Raw genomic sequence first — 6,727 nt, 5'->3', positions numbered from 1 at the left:
TTTCCTGTTTCCTGCCAACAGGTGACTCTAGTAGGGTCAGATAGAGTGGACACCTACTTGGTTATCTTTCTAGTGTACAATTTTATTTTCTCCAGTAGCTCCCATATCTCTACCCTCACAGGGTATATTTCCAGCACACAAATACATACACTTGATCCCATTGTCCTGTTTATAAGGTGTGTGTGTGTGTGTGTGTGTGTGTGGCAGTTAAGGTTGTGTATCAACTTGGCTGGGCTGTGGTTTTGAGCGGTAGTTATTCCCCAGGAAGAGATGGTATTCAATCCATAGTGGAATTTTCTGTGAACAGCTATTTAGTTGCCTTTGGGGTGTGGCCTGCTTCCAGTATATATGGAGAAGCTTTGGGAAAGGTATCTACCTTTCTGGAAAATAGTGGGTACTGTATTTGGCTCAGTCTTCATCTCCCATTCCTGGACTTGAACCAGTGGACTGCCATGTTGCCTGCCGATCTTGGGGTTGTGCCATTTTACCTGCCAACTGTGGGATTATCAGCCTCAGCAGCCAGCAGCTTGTCTGAGTTAGGAGATGCCTCCAGCTCCAGCGGGCCTGAAATAAGAGTCAGAGCTGAAGCCCAAGGCTAAAGGGCCATCATCCAGCCTCTAGAGGTAGCACTCTGAATTCTGACTTCTAGCCTCTTAAATTGTAAGAGAATAAATTCTTGTTCATTAAAGCCATCCATTTGTGGTGTTTCTGTTACAGCAACACTAAAGAAACAAGACATAGGGGAAAACCTGGTTCAGAGCTTCATGCCTGAGATAGAAAGAGTGGGAGAGAGACTGAAAGACAAATGGAGATCAGTGAATTTGGTCTGTCTCCCAGCTCTGGACCTGAAATATACAAGTGTGGACCCTGTGAGCAGCCCTGTTTTCCATTCTGTGTTCTAAGGAGAACAGAAAGTAGATTCATAAAAAGAGAAAAAATTAAATGGAGATAGAGCAGGAAAACTTGCAAGAGAAAAAGAGATAGTGATAGCAGCATCCATGCCATTTTTCTCAGTCTATCCCTCAGACTCAATTATACATCTCACCTTGAGATTCCCACATGACGTAAGAATATGCTTTCAGGTTTTGCTACTGTTGGCTTAACTGTTTCTCCATTATTCACTAGCAAAATACTTTTCCTTTTATTACTACTGCCTTCTCAAAAAATTATTGATGTAGGCTCACAAATTCTAATTACTACAATATTGAAAGTAAAACACCAGAAAATTTCATAAAATCAGTGACTGTAAAAACACTGGCAGCAAGGAAAACAACAGCATGTGCTTGTAACATGTGAAAACAAAAACACGTGATTTGAAGCATCTTTGTAATTTAGTAATAATGACAGCTCTGACGGCACATATTAAAAAGTTCAAAAAGTGAATTAGCATAGAGTTTTAGCCTTGTGGGTATACTGATATATGTAAGCTGGGCTTACACAAAGTATTTTAATTGTTATAATTACAGTGATATTTTTATAAAAATTAACAAACTCCTGCTGAAACATTGCACAAAAATTTTATACACAGTCTTTTTGATGTCACTCCTTCTGACAGCATCACTCAGTGTGGTCCACACCCCCCACACCTGGGTGGCTTTAAAGAACAGAAATTTATTTTCTCACAGTTCAGGAAGCTAGAAGTCAGAGGGCCTAATTCTAGGAGGAGGTCCTTCTTTGTCTTTTTCAACTTCTAGCAGCCAGCTCAATCCTTTGGACTTCCTGGGCTTGTAGATTCATCTGCCTCCCTGGTCATCAGATACCATCTAGGTTCCCTATTTGTGCTTGCCTCTGTGTCTAATCTGCTCTTTTTATAACTCAGAAGTGATTAGGTTTAAGACACACCCTACATTGTTATGGCCTCATTAACATAACAAAGAAACTCTTACTTCCAAAAAGGATTTCATCCACAAGTTAAGATTCCAATACAAAATTCTAATACAAAATGCAAGGTGGGAGGGTAATAACTAGGTGAAATGACAGGTAATAAATAGGTAATAACTAATAACTAGGTGAAAGATTCTATATACAATAATTCATTAGCACAGACACACTATGATCAATATTAGGGAGGAAAAGAAGCATGTCCAAACCAGTCTAATTTCTTTTTGTCTACCTACTGGATCTTAAAAGCAAAAACCTTCACCCCTGGAGAAGGAATTTTCCTCCAGTATCTCCAGTCCACTTAAAGGTAAGGAAATGAGAGAATATATTTTGAAAAGAGGGATACTTGGTAAAATCTGTCCTTCCGCCATCCCTAGCACACTCACTTCAATTACTGATTCATCATCCAATTCTACAAGTATTTCATGGTAGCTTTGGCCTCCCTGGAGAAACATTCCATCATGTGTCAACATCACTTCCTCCAGGTTTTGTGCAAAGGGAGAGTAAGGGGAAAAGCTGTACTCCTGTCTGAAGGGCCTTGCTCTCATTCTCTCATGCCTCTCCACCTACCCCAGGGCTCCGTCTTCTTCATTTGGGGAACCATTTCCCAAGCCTGCAGTTTGGGGTAGAAGGGACAGGAGGAGGGGCTCCGAATCTGGTGAACAGCTGGGGCCCATCACTTCTCATTGCAGGTCTTGGGGAGATGTGGTTGACAGAGTGATGCACAGAGCCTGTCCCAGTTAATGACTTCACCATTCTCCATCATTATCCCCATCATTAGGAAATTAGGAGGACAGAAGGTATTTACTGTAAACCTGCCACCTCCCAAGGAGAGATAAATAGAAACTGATAAATGGGCTCTTCTGGTGCTGTTCATCTATTAACCTTCTGCTTCCCAGCTCCGGCATATGCATGTCATCCTGCCATTAATATCCAGTAATTGGCATGGCAGCGGGCAATACAATCATACCTTTACTGTGAGCATTCCCTCCGTGTGGTATGCCTGTGCAAGCACACAATTACATTCATAATGAAGCTTTGCTAAACAGGCTGGTTGAAAGACATTAGGCAGTTGTTCCCCAGCCATAACACCAGCTTCCCACAGTCTTTCAGCACTTAACTCTTCAGCTGCCATTGCTAATCTTTTTGCCATCTTCACACACTTTCCAATTTGTGGCTTAAAGGTACACTCACTTTTTTTTTGTTTTGTTTTTTTAACAGCTTCTCTTTATTAACTCTTACTCCTCTGGAACAAAGTCATATTCAGCCTATTGTTGTTGTTGTTAAGTGCCGTCAAGTCGTTTCTGACTCATAGCGACCCCATGAACAGCAGAACGAAACACTGCCCGATCCTGTGCCAGCCCCACAATCCCTGCTATACTTGAGCTCATCATTGCAGCCACGGTATCAATCCATTTCGTTGAAGGCCTCCCCCTCTTTCATCGACCCTTCACCCTACCAAGCATGACATCCTTCTCCAGGGAATGGTCCCGTCTTACAACATGACCAAAATAGGTGAGACGAAGTCTGGCCATTCTTGCTTCCAAGGAGCATTCTGGCTGCACTTCCTCCAGGACAGATCTGTTAGTTCTTTTAGCAGTCCATGGTACTTTCATTCAGCCTATTAATGGTTTGGAACCACCTCACCTGATTGATGGACAGCTTGGCATGTGGGTAGAATGGAGTTTCATCCATGTTGTAGCCACTGGTGACTACCTGAAGTCTATATCCCTTATTTGTTACCAATTGAGAGCCAAGCTGTTTAACAGTGTTTCCCAAGGAGGTTTAGTGTCTCTTAGTCCATTCCTATATGGACAATAGAGAGGAAGGATGTATTTTATTATATTTATTCTCCGTGTGATAACACAGCAGTCAGTAGTATGATAAAAATGGTTTTAATTTTTTTTTTTTTTTAAATTAGGAAGACAGCATCTTCAACATTCATCTGTTCGAAACACTTAAGGATCTTGAAGGAGCACAAACCCCAGGAGATCCTGAGAGAATTTACAGAAAACCTACTCCCACAAAGAGAGCCACCTCATTCTGGTATCCATCTGCTCACTCTGTGGCTACAAAATGAACATTTGGTCCCTGCTTTCCTGACCTATTTCTTCCCAAGTTAAATTTCAGTGTTTCCTATGACTACTTTACAATAGTGATTGTAGTGGGCAGAATGCTTCACAGGATGAAATATGAAAAGAGGAAGATGAGTAATCTCTTAAAAGCATGGAATGGTTTCTAAGGAATGAATCAAGCTGGTGCTGAACATGGCCCTAAGGAGAGAGAGAGAAAGAGAGAGAGAGAGAGAGAAGACATCTGCATGGGGGAGGTGAGGGTCGGGAGAAGTAATATTAGAAAAGAAATAAAAAGCAATAAAAAGACCAACGAGAAGAAAATGACATGACAACCTTATTACTGGTGTTCAGGAACCATAGCCTCTCTGTCAGAAAAATACCAGATCACCCATTTGAGAACTTCATAAAACTAAATGATCAATAGATTATAGCTCTATCCCTCCTTCCACACAGCATAAAACAAATAATAATATCTCCAATAAATATAACAAATAGGGCAATCTTTCCCATTTTCTGCAGACCCCTGACAGCACATACTACAGGAACTTTTCATTTCCTCTTCAGAAAGATACTAAGCAGCTTGCCAGACTCCCAGTCAAGCACAGCCTCTCCAGCTGTCTTCCAAACATCCACATTTAAATATAGAATCTGGAAGTAGCTGGGAGACTTTGCACTCGTGGAGGCCTCCATTTCACAGAAATACCTGAGGGCAAACACTCTGTCAGCCAGCATTCTATTAACTAACACTCTGTAAGCAGTGACACCAGTATGCCCCTAGTATAACGATAAATAGTTTGTAGTGATGAATTGAAGTCAGGTTAAGAAATCGACATGAATTCTGCCTCTTCACAGCCATTCTTTACCTCTATCGGCCTTTATAATTATTTACAAAATCCTTTCACATTATCTCCACTGGTTCATTAATTAAAAAGGCCTGTGCATTACTCAACAGTCAATATTAGAATTTCTGTTGTTCATCTGTAGAAACTAAGATTCAGAAAGGGTAAGTGCCCTTCACAGGTCACTTCAGGGTCACCATATTGCCCAACTCTAGCAGGTACTACTTATGTTGTATTCTATGTGAATAGCACCCCTGGAGTTGGAAACTACAGCTATCCTGAAAAGTAGTGCTACTATGCTACCAGAGCTCCTGAAAAGTAGTGCAGTATAGTGCAAATTGGAAAGGCTTGGAAATCAGACACTGTGTTACCACTTACGCTGCACTACCTGTTAGATAACATTTTGATATCTCTGAATATTAGTTTCTTGTGAAATGGGATTGATGATAATAACAATTCTTACTTCCAAGATAAATTATCAGAAGGAAGATGGGGCCATCTACTTCCGTAAAGATTTACTGCCTTGGCCACACATGTGCATCTTTGGGCAGGCCTCCTTCATTCTGCCCAACGCCAACAAGATGGTCGGTGTTCAGGCATTTAGTGGAGGTTGGCCTTTCTACATCTCCTTTGGGCCTCATGCTGGAAAACTGGTAGCAACTGTAGATGTCATTGATCAGAACAAGGCTTTGGCTGATGGACTTTGCACGCAGTAAGGAGGCAGGCCATGCCTTTCAAATGCATGCAACTCACTGACTTCATCCTCGAGTTCCCACACAGTGCCCATCAAAAGTATGTCTGACAAGCCTGGCAGAAGGCAGATATCAATACAAAACGGGCAGCCACAAGATGGGCCAAGAAGACTGAAGCCAGAGAAAAGAAAGCCAAGATGACAGATTTTGATTGTTATAAAGTCATGAAGGCAAAGAAAATGAGGAACAGACTAATAAAGTATGAAGTTAAGAGACTTCAAAGGGCACCTCACCTTAAAGCTTCTCTCAAAAAAAGGACTGCTGCAAAGGGGGCTGCCGCAGCTGCTACAAAAGTTCCAGTGAAGAAGGTGACCACTGCAGGCAAGAAGGCCGCAGGCCAGAAGGAGAAGGCTGCAGGCCAGAAGGCTGGGCCTGCAAAAGCTCAGAAGTGTCAGAAAGCCCAGCCCAGAAAATATCTGTGCCAAAGGCAGCAGGCGAGAAGGTTGTTAATAAAAGGAATAAAGTTTCTTTTTGACATGCAAAAAAAAAAAAAAGACTTACCACCTCAGAAACCCAGTGGGGGTCGCTATGAGTCTGAATCTACTCTATAGCAGTGGGTTTGTTTTTTTTGTTTTTTTCCTTAGAAAAATTATATTAATACATTATAATCTATGAAAAATACTTCCTAGAGCAATTTCTTCTCTGTGTTTTCCTTACTCTTCTGTTAACATGTTGCCTTTGTAGTCCAGAAAAGATTAATATATTTTTTATTTTACCTCTTTGAAATCAGTAAATTGTGTAATGTAATGGTGACTCTTCTCTTAAATACTGTGAGATTAATGAATGATAGGATTTCTTTTCCATGCCATGCCAGATTAATATTCTTCTATATTCAAATTGTTCCAATCAAGGAACAAACGTTTTGTCTTCATTTTACCACGTAGAATGTACACAAAGTATGTATGTTATAACCAAAGGAGGTTTGTACACAGCATAAAATAGAAATGTAATAGAAGACATCTGACAATTCCCTTTCCATCCCCAACCCCAGGAATTTCTCTTAACTCTCCTTCTCCTGAATATTCACTTACATCCGTGAGTACAGTAGGTCTAGGTTTACTCTTTTAAGTGTACCCTTGTCATCTACCACTCCTCTTCCATGTCAAGAGGCTCCTCAATCCCAGTTTTCAACACTGACAGCTGACAATTACAAGATTCCCAGTTTTTTATTATGCAGAAC

General features: G+C 41.0%; 1 pseudogene; it reads left to right on the top strand.

Moving 5' to 3' along the window:
- Positions 1-1,059: 1,059 nt before the first annotated feature.
- Positions 1,060-6,022, top strand: LOC103205116 (annotated as a pseudogene).
- The last annotated feature ends 705 nt before the right edge of the window (positions 6,023-6,727 follow it).

Source organism: Orycteropus afer, unplaced genomic scaffold, assembly GCF_000298275.1.
Source record: "Orycteropus afer afer isolate SDZICR_OR568_19922 unplaced genomic scaffold, OryAfe1.0 scaffold00270, whole genome shotgun sequence".
NCBI lineage: Eukaryota > Metazoa > Chordata > Mammalia > Tubulidentata > Orycteropodidae > Orycteropus > Orycteropus afer.
Note: the sequence above shows the minus strand (reverse complement) of the source record. Positions and strands in the feature narration are given on the sequence as shown.